Raw genomic sequence first — 16,175 nt, 5'->3', positions numbered from 1 at the left:
GGGAGCATATAAGGAAGCTGTCTGAGCAGCAAGAGACCTGGTGAGAAAAGCTAAAGCTCAGTTAGAATTAAATCTAGCCAAGGGCATCAAGGGAAACAGCAAAAATTTCTATAGGTACATTAGTGGCAAGAAGAAGACTAAGGAGGGCGTGGGCCCCCTCAGAAAGGAAACGGGGGAGCTGGTGACAAGTGATATGGAGAAGGCCGAGGTTCTCAACGACTTCTTTTCCTCAGTCTTCACTGGCAAGGGCTCCAGCCACACTCCCGGAGTCACAGAAGACAATGGCAGGGGTTGTAAAGAACTGCCCATCGTAAGTGAAGATCAGGTTCGTGACCATCTGATGAACCTGAAAGTGAACAAGTCCATGGGACCCGATGGGATACACCCACGGGTACTGGGGGAACTGGTGGATGAGGTTGTTAAACCACTCTCTATTATATTCCAAAAGTCATGGCAGTCTGGTGAGGTCCCCACTGACTGGAAAAGGGGAAACATAATCCCCATTTTCAAAAAGGGAAAGAAGGAGGAACCAGGGAACTATAGGCCAGTCAGTCTCACTTCCATGCCTGGTAAAGATTATGGAGCAGATCCTCCTGGAAGCACTGCTGAGGCAGAAGAATGATGAAGAGGTGATTGGGTACGATCAACACAGCTTCACCAAGGGCAAATCATACCTGACAAACCTGGTGGCATTCTATGAGAAGGTCACAACATCGATAGACAAGGGGAGAGCAACTGACATCGTTTACCTGGACCTGAGCAAAGCCTTTGACACTGTCCCGCATGACATCCTGGTCTCCAAGCTGATAAAATATGGGATTGATGGACTGACAATTCAGTGGACGAAGAACTGGCTTGATGGCCGCACCCAAAGAGTGGCTGTCAATGAGCCCATGTCCAGGTGGAGGCCAGTGACAAGTGGAGTCCCTCAAGGATCAGTACTGGGACTGGTCCTGTTTAACATCTTTGTCAGCGACATGGACAGTGGCATAGAATGCACCCTCAGCAAGTTTGCCGACGACACCAAGCCATGCGGGGCAGCTGACACGCTGGAGGGAAGGGATGCCACCCAGAGGGACCTTGACAGGCTGGAGAGGTGGGGCCATGCCAGCCTCATGAAGTTCAACAAGACCAAGTGCAAGGTCCTCCATCTGGGTCGGGGCAATCCCAAGCACCGATACAGGCTGGGCAGTGACTGGCTTGAGAGCAGCCCTGAAGAAAAGGACTGGGGGGCGCTGGTAGACAAGAGGCTCAACATGAGCCGTCAGTGTGCACTAGCAGCCCAGAAAGCCAATCGTATCCTGGGCTGCATCAGGAGAAGCATGGCCAGCAGGTCGAGGGAGGTGATTCTGCCCCTCTACTCCACTCTCGTGAGACCCCACCTGGAGTACTGTGTCCAGCTCTGGAGCCCCTACTACAAGAAAGATATGGACATGCTGGAACGTGTCCAGAGAAGGGCCAAGAGGACGTTCAGAGGGCTGGAGCACCTCTCCTATGAGGACAGGCTGAGAGAGTTGGGGTTGTTCAGCCTGGAGAAAAGAATGCTCCAGGGAGACCTTATAACGGTCTTCCAGTACCTGAAGGGGGCCTACAAGAAAGCTGGGGAGGGGCTGTTTGCAAGGGCATGTAGCGATAGGACGAGGGGCAATGTTTAAACTAGAGCAGGGCAGGTTTAGATGAGACATTAGGAAGAACTTCTTTACACTGAGGGTGGTGAGGCACTGGCCCAGGTTGACCAGAGAGGTGGTGGAGGCCCCATCCCTGGAGACATTCAAGGCCAGGCTTGATGAGGCTCGGAGCAACCTGATCTAGTTAAAGATGTCCCTGCTTACTTAGGGAATGGTACAAAAAGTAGCTCCTTCAACAGTGTGCAACAGGCCACCCTGCAGGTGACTGATGCCTCATGGCTGTTGAGGGCTCCACAAGCACTGTCAGTGCTGCAGATGCAGCTTCAGTGCACTCCTCTCATAGTAAGACAAGTCTCACTTTCCATTACTTTGGCCCCTCAGTACAAAGCAAGTATTATATTGCTACACTTTCCAGCCTGACTGACAGTCCCAGAAATCTAGTACAAGGTTATGCTGCTGCTATAGCTGGCCCAACTTGGTGGCAGATGTCAACTTTGACTGCTTCATGGAACACAACAGTGTTGAGGGCTCTTGTAACACCCCAAACTCCCCAGTGAAAGTCTACCGGGGCCACACCTTCCCTACATTTGCTTGTGCCCATATGTTCCTAGCTACAAGGCTAGGAAGGGTCACTGTTCCAGCCTTCCACCTGCTTTGGGGTTGAGTACATGCTTGGAGAACTTAGGGCACGAATCCTCCCATTGCCAAAGCAGCGAAAGGAAATTAGATACAAGTACAGAAAAGGTAGGAAGCATTTTTTGGATCCCCAGTTGCCTGCAAATTCTTGGCTAACCATGTTTGTTTATGGGAAATTTTCTCTCCTTACATCAACTTTGGCAGCAGTTGACATAATGAAAGACATCAAAAAGCAACAGAAGTGACATTACGATCTGGAATTGCTCTTTCATTAGCAATTGTACTTTTTTACACAGCACTGTGAGTTTATGCCATGCATTAAAGAGCTCTTACTGATCAGATTGCTGGACAGCTATGTTCATGAGTACTATTATTTACTACTTAATACAACAGGTGAAGAGGTAAGATTTTCTATACTGCTCTTGAAGTACCTCTCAGCATTATTTGAATAAATGGTCAATGATACAAGCGCAGAGAAATCTTCAACAACTTGCTACTTGCTATAGTTACAATACTTGCTAGGTGATGTACACATCTCAACACAGAAACGGAGCAAATGCCCCTGTCAGCATCCTATCTCTAACAGTGGCCAACACAACACACTTAAGGGACAGCTTAGTAGTAAAGTGCTGTTTCCCTGATGTGACATTCTCCTGCCAGCTTTTATCAGTCTCTGATAGAGCAGAGCCTGCTTCAAGTAATTAAATATTAAATGGATTGTTTCCTTGGGAAACTTGAGACACCCAGAAACGTAACATGTCTTCTCCAAGGTCTTGGAATGAAAATGGAGCATCACACCAAGTGCCTTAGAGAAAGTAGAAACATTCCATGAAACGTTGCACTTTCCTTTAGAGAAATCCACAGGGAGTGCCACCACACTGGTTATTTGGGGCAGCTAATACCTGTGTCACAGGGAAGTCGTGCTAAAAGTAAGCCAAAGAAACCTATCACTACTTTATAGGACCAGAGTTACTCTGTGTTTCCCTATCACTTTACACAGTAGGTGTTGTTAACCAACATGGTTAACTGCTAGGATTGACTTCTAATGGGCAACATTTCTCCGGAGTCATTTGCAGAATTTTCAGGGAGGGACTTGCTTCATTTATCAGTTTTCTAGATTAACCGTTTCCAGTGGATGTAATGCACGGTAAAGAATGGGAACCAACTCTAAATAAGGGGAAAAAGTATTTCAGAGCGTTCAGAGAGCTCTGAGTACCAAAGAACAGTAGTTGGGGCCTTGAGAACGTTCAGCTTTGCCAAACATCAAACAAGATAAACTTTTATCCAAAAAGCTGTATAAAACTATCAGTCCCACCATCTGAGTCTCTACTCATTTCCTCCAGACTTCTCAAAACTTTTATACTGAAGGCTGTTTCTTCTCCAGTTGCACAAAACTAAACCCCCAGCTGTGTTAGTCTCACAAGTTAATCCTAACTTGATTATGATAAGGTGAATGTCACTGTTTGTCCCTGTATGAAATGAGTATATGCTTTCTCTACAAAGCTGGACTTCTCTACAGGACAATGGAAAATGGAAAAAAAACAAACCACCAAACAACCAACAAACCCTCAGACTCCAAAACAACCGCTTTGTTTTCTTTTTTTTTCCAGGCCACCTAACATATTTTTCATTTTGATTCCATTCTATGAGCCTGTGCACAGGCATATACACCCACTTCCCCTATTTATCCAGCTGCCACAATCCAGTGTTTCAAGACACTAACGTTGCATTGTATCTAACGTCTGCTCTTGCCAGTTTACTGCCTTTCTTGGTCCATCACGGAGAGCATAAATCCTCTCTTCTTTTGAGAAGATCCATCATCAAGGGGTTAATGCTGTCACACACCATTCTCGTGAACTGGTAAAAGTGAGGCTTGTGCATGTCAGACTCCAGAGGTTCCGGCAAGTTATGGATAAAGTGACTACTCTAGTTAAGGTAATATCACATAAAGTCTCTTCAAACAAGCCTCCTCTTGGGAACTGCAACACTATTTAGACTTGCAGAGACTTGTCATCATGTATGAGAATATGAAATCTTGTAAAAAATTAACCTATAAATAATACCTCAAAAATAAGTGATGCAAAAGTAATGTAAAGAGATGCAAAGTCAGCAGAAACCAAGCTTTTATAATGCCAGGATGATTATCAATCCTTTCTGAAAGTCTTTAAAAGGATGATCAAGCACAGCTATTTCTCTTTTTTTATTGCTGTCTTCCTCAAGTTGCCCTTAAATGCCAAATAGAGACCCTGTTTGATTCATGACGATTAAAAGTCTCTATATTAATGGTACTGTAGGGGTTTTGCAATAAATATAACAGTGTATTGCCCAGAAATAAAACCCAGAATCTTATTCACACTCACAGTGTGAGTAAACATTGCCCAGTCTGATAGCTAAAACATGAAATGATTAACTCCTTTATTGAACTGGTGCATCAGGGCTCATAATGCTTAGCAGATAAGCTTCTATTCAAAAGGGGAGTTTAGAGATTGTAGTGAAAGGGAAGATAACACTTTTTCTGTCAGTTATTGCAGTGTCTGAGACAGGTTGCGTCAACTGGGACACCGTATTGAGGTTAGGTGCTGCGTACCGCCAGTTTCTACCCCTTTTCACACACAAAAAAAAGGATTTGTTTCTTTATGAAGCCACATGTGTCTGACAGGCCACTCACCGCAGCCCTGAAGGGTCTGAATATTATGGTAGCATCCTGTTAACTGGACAGACTGAGAAAACAAGGCATACTAATGGCTGGAAACTTATCAGAGAGAACATGAATGTGGACACAAACACAAAACTGTCCTTGATTAAAAAAGCGTAAACCGTGTCTTGTAGTAAAACAGCCACTAGAGGGTCTCAGTACACATAGTACTCAATTCATACCAGGAGAAAGGTGCAAGGAGAGCTTTGTTTGTAATAAACGCCATAGCATATTTAGTATTAAAAAAAAGAAATAATCAAGAACATTCAGCAGCCGTGCAATCAAAACTTGAAGAAGGATGACCTACCTGAAAACCACAGTTATCAACTTAGAACTATGTGGTCCGTGTTTACTACTAGCCACCACATCAAGGGGAGCCTATTGACAAAACCTACTACTACGTTTCTACTAACACTCTGATTCTGTTTTCCAAAACAGTGACAAGGATGGGCAAAAATTACACACTCCTCGGCAAGGAGTGTAGGAGAACCTACTGATGAAGCCTTCTTACTCCAGCTACAGGAGGCATCGTTCTTGCAGGCTGTTGTCCTGCTGGGGGACTTCAAGCACCCCAATATCTGCTGGAAAAGTAGCATGGTGAACTATAGACAATCCAGATGGTTCTTGGAGTGCATCAAGGATAACCAGATAATAGCCATATCAGAGGGGATGCATTACTGAGCCTGTTGGTCACCAACACAAGTGAGATAATCAGTGGCGTCAAGACTGGAGGCAGCCTCAGCTGCAGTGATCAGGTTTGCAGTCCTGAGGGGTATGGGTCAGGGGAAGCGTAAGGTCAGGACCCTGAGGGAAAATGCCCTCAGGGACAAGGGAGCAGAACACAGATGGTGGATCGTTAAGGACACTTTCCAAAGATCACAAGAGTTCTCAATCGCTATACGTAATAAATAGGAAAGGAAGGCAACAAGGATGAGTCAAGACCTGCTGGTCAAACTAAAGGACAAGAAGGAAATGCACAGGCAGTGGAAGCAGGGACAGGGAAGAGGTATCCTGGGAAGAGTATAGGAAAGCTCTCAGGTTGGATAGGGATGGGGTCAGGCAGGAAGGTTGGAGCAGAAGGCTTTTAGGTCCCTTCCAACTTATTCTATGATTCTATAGAACATTTGCGGGTTCTAAGCCTCTTAAAAATGGGGATTTAGCAGCCTAAAAGAACTAGCATAAATAAAGTGTATTCTAGTTCAGCGATTTCAGAGTTGCATTCTAAGAGATTACATAGAAGAGCTGAATTCTACTTACACTTAAGTGCCCTTAGGATCAGGTCACATAACTTCACTTTCCATTTCATGTTTCTTTGCAGAGAGCTTGATCTGTATGCAAGTTTCAGGTCCTCAAAGCTCTTTCCAGGCTTTTCTTAGAACAACTATTCTTTTCCCCGGATAAAACAGTTTGAGTTTCATGCTTTTAAGATGAAAACACAAGACCTACTGTATGTAGTTTAACTGTAATTCTTTTTACTTACCGGTGTCTTCCATCTGTTCTGTATAGGCATTCACGCATCAACATACACCATCTCCAGTGTAAACCAACTCCCTTCTTCCTTTTCATGACGCAGAACAATGGGTTTGTGATCATCCTGAACCCTGACAAGAAATAGTTTACACCTCTTTAATAATGTAGTAAAGAATTACTTCAAAATTATTTCTACTGCATCTTTATGTTTTAATCCTATCAAAGAGAAAGACGACATTATTCAAAACCACATTCGAGCTGCTGGTAACAGCTATCACTAGCGCATGCTTGACAAACAGGAACATGGCCAACAAAAGCATGAGTCCTTATACAGCCCACCCTCTGTCTAGACTACACACTTCCAGGATTTTCACTGCATCTGGGCTTTATATTGGTATAGAAATGGGAAAAAGAATTAGATTACCATTGTTACCTCACAGTTTCTTGAGCCCTACCCTGGGGAGAGTGAAAAAAGGTGTTTTTTCAGGTCGAAGTCGCCAGGGAAGCACACAGCCCCAAGGTTTTAGTGGTCATAGAGGCAGTTCCCAGAGAGGGTTTCAATAAGCAGCACTTTTCCATCTTGCCACCTTGGGTGTGGGAGCACTATCTGGATGTTTTCTCTTTTTTGAGCCTTTTCCTGAGGAGAGTGAAAAAAGGTGGTTTTGAGGATGAAGTCGCCAGGGAAGTGCAGAGCCCAAAGGTTTGTGGGGCATGGTAGTGATTTCCAGAGAGGGTTAGAATAAGTACCAGCTTTTCCACCTGGCACCTTGGGTGTTGGGGTAATTTGCGGACATTTGCGGTAATTTAACGGGAGGATGAATGTTTAACTGAGACCAGCTACCATGGGCAATAATACCAAAAAAAGGAAGAAATAAACAGGTGAAGTAAGGGGTTTAGGAGGGGTGATGGTAAGAAGTAAACACAGGCGGAGTGAATGGAAGTAGTTTTAGGCGAGTTGGATAGGCTGTAAACCCTGGAGTACCTAGCCAATGGGGAAACAGGGGAGGGAAATTTTGGCTGGGGATAGGATATAAAAAGAGGTTAGTTTGGGACATCAGGTGTGCCCACCTGCTAGGTCACCCATTCTTGCAAGAATGTTTAAATAAAACGTGCTTCGTATTCATCACTGCCTGAGCCGTGGTTATTGGATAAAGAGCGTTTCTAACACCAGGGGCAGGGTCAAAAAAGAGCAAACGTCCGCAAATTGCTCCCACACCCAAGGTGCCAGGAGGAAGAACAGGTGCTTATTCTCAGTCTCTGGGAACGGCTTCCATGGCCCAACAAACCTTGGAGCTGTGTTCTTTACTAGGGACTTCATCCTCAAAACCACCTTTTTTTCTCTCCCCAGTGCCGGGCTCAAAACAGAGCAAACATCTGGAGAGTGCTCCCACACTCATAGTGTCAGGAGGGAAAACTGGTGCTTATTTTCACCCTCTCTGGGTATCGCTTTAATGGCCCCACAAACCCTGAGGCTATGCGCTTTCCTAGGGAATTCATCCTAAAACCCACCTTTTTTTCTCTCCCCAGGGCCGTGGTCAAAAAAGAGCAAATGTCCAGAGATTGCTCCCACACCCAGGAGGCCAAGAAAGAAAAGCAGTGCTTGTCCTCACCCTCTATGGGAAGCGCTTCCATGGCCCCACAAACCTTGGGGCTGTGCGCTTCCCTGGTGACTTCAACCTTTGGTATTTTTCAGCCCGGCCCTGCAAAAAGTGAACAAAAGTGGACTTTATTCCTTTACATTATCTATGTTAAACTGGATGAATGCTGTAAGGGTTGAATAACTGTACTGTCCCTGCTTTGAGTGCGAATTCGTGCAGTTTTCATAACTCTTTAATGAAGTTTGTTCCTCCTTGCCTGACCCTATATTGTCAAGTGTATGACAAATGCCAGAGTGAACTTTGAAGTTACATAGTTAATAGAAAAAAGGATTAATGTCGTCCACAAAGACCTCTCTAACATATACTGTAAAAACACAGTAAATATCACAAGTTACCCTTATTCAATTTAAAAAAAAAAAAAAGATTCAAAGCTTTAATGTTTTGAATAGCCTACTCTGTCCTCTCATAGCTGATTAACAATATTGAATTTTTGTAAATCAACAATTTTTGGCAAACATGTAGAAGTACATGTCAAATATAGACTAAAATATCGGCTATAAGAAAAAAATTAAAGGCTTTTACAGTACCATTTTCCCCTTATATTTATTCTGCAGCTGCGGATATATTTAGTAGTAATCCAGTCCATCTTGCATATGGTGAATGACATTTTGATCCAATTTTTACAGACCAATGAGTCATCCCTGTACCCTTCATTCTGATGCCTCCCAACACCTGAATTGCAGATATTGTTTTGTGGTAAAGTAATTAACCTGTAAAATTAGATCCTCTTGAATCTCTGCATTTCTTATGAGGTGCAGCAAGTAGAAAAATATGCCTGACGCTTTAATAAGAGCTTCATTTTCATGGCTTTCCAAATCCGTTATGAGAATCAAAATCAGTGAACTCAAGGGAGCTGAATTACAAACAAGCCACTCCTACCAAACCCTTCTGCTTCTTCAGAAACCATAGAAGACTCTGCTACAACTTCATACTCAGCCCAAAATATTATAAAGAAACCAAACCCCTAAGCATCTTTCAATGTGTGTATCCTTAAAGCAGAGATTTTTTTAAACAATGCCCAGGAAATTAGGTGTAACTGACTCAGTGAAGTAAATGTAACTGCTTTCTTCAGTGCTTGGCCTCCTGTATAGCTTTAGGAGGCTGAACTACTTATGAGAAACTAATTTGAAGACATATAAAAATTAAGAGAATGACAATTCAGGAGAGATAAAAGGAGGAGCCTGGAAGTTTGGGAAGATACATGTGTGCTCTGTAGTTGCTATTTGAAAGAACAGAAAGGCAAATATCAGAACATCTTTAGTGGAGTCCCCCTTGAAAGGGATAGGGTCATAGACGACTGGAACCATGAGCTCAACAAGAGGAAGAGGAGTTCAAGTAACTAGAGGTTCATGAAGTCAACAGATCTTCTGGAGAAAGTATGTAAGCATTGTCTTCAAATACAGCTCCAGAGTTACTTTCAAAAAGAGGTGTTTCATGTTTTGAAGAAAAGTTAAATGATATTTTACTAACTTATACAGTACGTGTTTACATAGATTAGTGGAAGTAACTGAATCATCCTTCACGCCACTTGGGTCAATGGAGAGCTTTTTAAAAGGTGTTTCAATTCAGTTTTTCATTCCTTTCAGTTCCGCTCACCTGGGGCTTCCTGCGCCTCAAAGAACATATTAAAATCTAGGTGACTAGAAAAATCCTGTAAAACTTCCCAGGCCGTTTGTTGTGCAATCAAAAATAAAGTAAGAGATTAAAAATTAAATCACTCATTGTTGAAGCAGGTGTCAAAACAACTTTACAGATGTTTCCTTATGTCCCAAACAAACCAACACTGCTTCCCTTTATTTCAGTGGGACTGGCCATGGAAACTGGGTGAATATGGACACTTGTGTAGGGCTGAAGCTTGATGAAAGAGCAAAGCCGCTACATTGATCAGTATTTGTTTCTGTGTGAACAATGGCACATCAGTTTGGCCTGCAGGGGACAGTAGATGAGGAATCCAGTTCAGCAAGCGTCCAAAATGGGTTAAAGCATGCTGAGTGCTACACACAAAAAAACACTATGAAAAATGCCCGATTTTCTTATCGGTAAATCCCAGAATATAAGAAAAAGTGCCTCCTATGTGAATTAAAGGCAAAATTTCCATGAAAATCGGGCAGGCAGGAGAGGAAAGTTTACGCCAAACCTTCAGTCATGTGTCACTGGAAGATGTTTGGTATCAGTAGTAATATTTACTGGCTAATCCTTAACTCCATATTCTCTTAAAAACCATGAAGAGTGGTTTATTACAATATAGAACTGTATAAACCGCCATAAACTGTAGAAGTTGCTGACCTGAGAATACCGATAAGCAAACCCTATCAAGAAGCAATAAATTAAGCTTTAATCCAACTTTCTTGTTGAATAGTAACTTTCTTGGTACCAGGGCCTTGTTAAGAATGGGAAACTGTTCTTCAGAAAGCTTTGACGGAGAATAATAGCAAAGAGAAGGAATTATGTGGGACTGGGGTACTTGAATTCTTATTGATAAAGGGTCAGGTGGTGTAGATAAGCAACAACAATTTATCAGAAGTAATCAGAGTTTTGGTGTCTTGTGCTACAGGATTCACTGTTTGCCAGTACCTGCTTGACTATGTTTTCACCTTACACTCTATGCAAGGTAATCTCCTATAAAAATGTTATTAAAATGTGTATGAAAGGGTAGTTAAGCACTGGGATGGCTTTATAGGTTCTCTTTTTCCTGATCTAGGACCTAGATATGTAAAAATTAAGGTAGTTTCTTAAGTACTCCTGTGGTTTCCTACAAATACATTCCTTGTACTTTTTGTTACAGGACAAGAGAGTTGTTAAACCTACCAGTCTTCTAAGCAACATAGGAAAACATCTCTGAAGAACAGCATTTTTCTTAATAAGCAATATCCCCAAATAGACAGAGTATTTTAGTTTAGTCCTCCCCACTGTGAATGGAATAATGACATTCTGTGCTTTTTATGAATTATTATGTTAATAGTGCTTAGAAAGTTTTGCTTTAATTTAATTTGAGGTTCAAGCAGAAGGGGTATCTTTGGGTTCCATTCCAGGCGTCAGTCCCTTCATGTGTAGGTGGTGTACGAATTTATCAAATAACACGGTTAAAAAATGCATTTCTTTGGCTGCTGAAGTCTGAATGATACTGCATATTGCTTTTTGCTGAAAGCTTCTATTCCAGCAAGCTGTCAGCAGCTTCTGTAACCTAGTTGCTTGAGAAAATGGCCTGGCCTACTTGTTTTCTTGTTTACTGTTAAAGAACACGAGGAAGGCTTCCAATTAGAAATCCAGCTTTTTAAGGGGAAGATGTTTCTTCTGTTAGTGGCCTGAAGAACACCAAAAAGAGTTATTTCAGCAGAAATTTTATTTCTTACCCAAGGGGAAAGGGAAAAACAACATTGCTGATTAACATTAAATGCTTTTCTGACCATAAATAGTCCTGATCTTTTTTCTGTTATTTCTGATTAATGAAAGTGATCAGAAAGTGCGCCAGCAGTGATTTGTGAAGTGTGAAATGGCTTTGGAAGCCTGACCGTAAGAGAATATATCTGCTTGAGCCTGTTTGCATAATCAGTATCCATGTCAGTGCTGTCCTGTGCTGACTCTTTCCATTATATGTGTAAATTCCACTTCCTAATAAGAAACTACGACCTAACACTTTAACGGAAGGAACCGCTTTCAGTAAGCTTTATTTTTTACAAGGACTATGATAGTGAAAAACCCACCCTGCAGTACTTAAGTCTTCTGTCAAAATTTCCTCTGAAATATGTTACGTTCCTGGAACAGTGATCGTTTACAGGGAGGTTCTGTGTGCTTGTGGTACGATTAAGAAGATGTTTTTAGATGGGTGGGGTTTGTTAACAGGGGCCAACACGTCAAACTTTAAATCCATTAATAGCATTCATGTTATCTTTGTATTTCTACCAAATGGCAGACAGAAACCAATTTAGTTGCTTTTATGTCACTTTCTTTTCTTTATTTCATGAAAACTGGAGTGCTGCCATTGTTCATAAACAAGGCTTGAAAGATCAGAGTAAACTGCTGAATGCCATTCAATACTTGGCTCAAATTCATTTTGGCAAATAAGCAACTCCAAGTCAACTGCCAGTGCTGACTAAAATTCTGCATTGTTTTTAGCTGAAAACATGAAATAGGTCCATCTAAATTAGTATTCAGCTTCATTATACATAATTTCTAACACCATTGCCACTTTTAGTCTATACAAAACTCTTAACAGGTAAGCCTGCGTCATTTAGTCTTGCTCTAGGGAGGATGGATAGCAAAATCACATTAGTATAGCAAATTTTCCCGTTTTCCATTCTTATCCTCTAGTGGCTTCATTGTATCACTGTTTTCAATTAGTAGGGGAAAATTGTTAGTGTTTGGAAATACTGTACTGAGGAAACTTAAAAGTACTAGTAAAGAGACAATTTTTATGCATTCTGAGACCTTTTTTTTGGAGGTCATGTGATATGAATATGCTGTGTAGCCTTGGGCTTCTTTTCTCACTTCAGTCCAAATCACTGCTACAAGATTTGCATTTTTAGTGACGGGTGACGAGTGGCATCACAGTCAAGATTCTAAAAGTAAATTGTTAAGTGGTACCCCAATAACAAGATACTACAGTGATCATTGTGGAATTTGGATAATGAGGTGAAGTCTCTGTGCTCAAAGAGCAATTAAGACTGGCTTTGCTATCTCTTGTGCAACCCAGGGGAGTGAAGGCTTGTCTGGCCATCACAGGATACATAAATGACGGGGTAGTCTTGGGGAGCCAGGACAGCCCTGCTATTCAGCAGAGACAGTAAAATCAAGATAACAGAGACCTTGTGTAGCTCTTTGTTTCCTTGAGAGGCTGCCATGTCTGGTAATTGACCTTTGCCTCGTTACCTGTGAAATGTGTATTAAAGTTGACACCCCTGTATATGCTAATGAAGATTTTCGAGATCACACTAAACATATATGACTATAGCACTCGTCTCTCCACCCAAATCATACTACACGTCACCTAGGGGAGGGAAACCTCGTAATTTTGGGGATAAAAGGATGTAGAAAATGACTGTTAAATTGGGAGAGAAGAAACTTGATACCCGACAGAGCAGTTGACGGGCTGTGTTCTCTTCCTCCACCTCAGGTAGGGATGCCTTTCTGGGTAAGCGCTGCGCCTTTCACTCTCTGGTGAATGTCACCCCGGGTTGTTGTACTATCGTTATTTTTTGCTAGCCACATTAACCTTAAGTAATTAGTGCTATTGTAGTTAGTGAATTTATCAACAGCAATCTCGAATCCGTGACTGTCGCTCTCAATAAAATAACTAATTTTGATTATTTGTGAATCTGATTCAGGGAAAATCCTTTGGTGGGACTCTGACAGTAAATCAGTGAAAGTCCTGGGACTCTGACAGACAAATATCAAAACTACAGTCCTGTAACGCGACAATCATAGAGGTTTAATATCTGAGCTGTGCCTGCACTGCCTTGTGTGGTCGCACCTCTCTGCCTTGCGCAGAATCATAGAATCTTCATGGTTGGAAAGCACCTTTGAGATCATCGAGTCCAACCATACACACACACAAAAACCAACCAACCAAACAAAACCCCAACCTACAATCTCTGCCACTAGAGCATGCCCTGAAGTGCCACATCTACACGTTTCTTAAACACCTCTAGGGATGGTGACTCAACCACCTCCCTGGGCAGGCTGTTCCAGTGCCTGACCACTCTTTCAGTAAGTAATTCTTCCTAATATCTAATCTAAACCTCCCCTGCCGCAACTTCAAACCATTTCCTCTGGTCCTGTCATTATTCACCTGGGAGAAGAGGCCAACACCCACCTCTCTGCACCCTCCTTTCAGGTACCTGTAGAGGGCAATGAGGTCTCTGCTCAGTCTCCTCTTCTCCAAGCTACACATGCCCAGCTCCCTCAGCCTCTCCTCATATGACCTGGTCTCCAGACCCCTCACCAGCCTGGTAGCTCTCCTCTGGACATACTCCAGCACTTCTATGTCCCTCTTTACAGAGGGGCCCAGAACTGAACACAGTACTCGAGGTGAGGCCTCACCAGTGCCGAGTACAGAGGCACCATCACTTCCCTACTGCTGCTGGCCACGCTATTCCTGATACAAGCCAGAATGCTGTTGGCCTTCTTGTCCACCTGGGCACACTGCTGGCTCATGTTAAGCTGGCCGTTCACCAGCACCCCCAGGTCCTTTTCTGCTGGGCAGCTTTCCAGCCACTCTTCCCCAAGCCTGCAGCGTTGCTTGGGGTTGCTGTGACCGAAATGCAGGACCCGGCACTTGGCCTTATTAAACCTCATACAGTTGGCCTTGGCCCATCGATTCAGCCTGCCCAGGTCCCTCTGTAGAGCCTTCCTACCCTCAAGCAGATCAACTCTCCCACCTAGTTTGGTGTCGTCTGCCAACTTACCGAGGGTGCACTCAATCCCCTCATCCAGATCATCGATAAAGATATTAAACAAAACTGGCCCCAAAACCGAGCCCTGAGGGACACCACCGGTGACGGGCCGCCAAGAGGATTTCACCCCATTAACCACAACTCTCTGGGCACGGCCATCCAGCCAGTTTTTAACCCAGCGAAGAGTACACTTGTCTATGCCGTGATTCGCCAGCTTCTCCAGAAGCTTCTCCTCCTTAAGCTCAGCCACCAGCCTGAGCAGATCATTTACGTGGTCGCAGCGCACACAGGCGCCGTCTCTGCTGTCCTCCTGCCGGAGTGACAGGCCTTCCATGCAGCCCGTCGCCTGGACGGCTGCATGTCTCTCCGTCAGGTCCGTTTGGGTCGCCTTATTCCTTCTGGCTTTGGCTACAGACCGAGTGGAGACTGTTTCTTTGCGGTCTGCCTAGCCTGCCTGCCTGCCTGCTCTCCTCTCGTTCCTCCCCTGGCGGCCGCCCGTCCCGCGCCGCACTCGGCGGGGGCTGCCCGCCGCTGGTGTCGCCTCGCCGACCCACACCCTCCCCTGGTGCTGCCGGGTGGTTCCGCGGGTGACACCCCGGGAGCGCCCACTCGCTGCTTGTTTGCTCAGCGACCAGGTCGCTGTTCTCCCGAAGGGCTCCTTTTAGGAGGCGGGAGCGGTGACCCCCCCCCCCACACCGGCTCCTCGCCCAGACCTGCCGCCGGGAGCGCTGGCTCCGCCCCGCTCCCCCTCAGCCGTCACCGCCCCCCGGAAGTGCCGGGTACCCGCTGGGCCTGGCGGCTTTCCCTGGCTTGAAAAGCCTCAAAAACGAGCCCCTTTGCCAGCCTTTTTTTCCGCGGTTCCCTTCCCCGGTACAGGTTTACCTGCACTGGAGCTGGTCCCCTCGGCGAGTGAGGCTCCTCGGTCTCCTCAGGAGCTGCGAAGGTGATCTGCGCTGGCAGCGTTCAGGGACACAGCAGGGTTGACCCTTTTCATCCCCTTCCTGGCTGGTAGCGTTCATCTCCCCAGCTAAGTTCAGGGGTAGAATCGCTATTTGTGAAGTCAGTGCAAATCTCACCTTGCTGCTGGAGTTTTCTTGAGGTTACAGAGTTCTGTTCTTACGGAAGAATATGGGAAGAGGTGAGGGTCGGTATTCCCTCTCCATCGTAACGTCACATCTGCGAGGAACAGCTTCTGTATCACATGGGCAACCAGAAAGTTGGTGTTGGACAAAGTTTCTCTTCTCCCAAGAACGAACCCCAAAATATTAAATAAAATCATTGTTACAGAATTTGTTATGATTTGGGAGGTGGTGCTGTTAAATGGTTTTGGCCCTTGTTTGCCTTTGGGATGATAAATCTACTATGTTGACTGGCTTCTTTGGAATTTTTGTATTTATTTTGTCTGTTTCCCTTCTGTTGCCCTTAGACACTTCCATTCAGCATGGCGTCTCATTGACACTTCGCTGGAAAATGACAAGTGAAACAAGCAACAGAAGCATTTTGGTGTGAAGCATGAGGTATTTAGGCATAAATTACATTTGAAATGAGATGCTATTAGGGTGAGTGAATTCAGAACTGTTCAGTAAGTCATGATCTATGGGGTGCTGAGGCTCAAGTTTCCTATAGATATATTAATCTGACTTCTTTTCATAAATATGAAGGTGTTTGATAATCCTATGATTGTAGTTTGGATTCT

The sequence above is a fragment of the Chroicocephalus ridibundus genome, chromosome 6 (assembly GCF_963924245.1).
Source record: "Chroicocephalus ridibundus chromosome 6, bChrRid1.1, whole genome shotgun sequence".
Taxonomy (NCBI): Eukaryota; Metazoa; Chordata; class Aves; order Charadriiformes; family Laridae; genus Chroicocephalus; species Chroicocephalus ridibundus.
The sequence above is the reverse complement of the archived record's forward strand: the minus strand, read 5'-3'. Positions refer to the sequence as shown.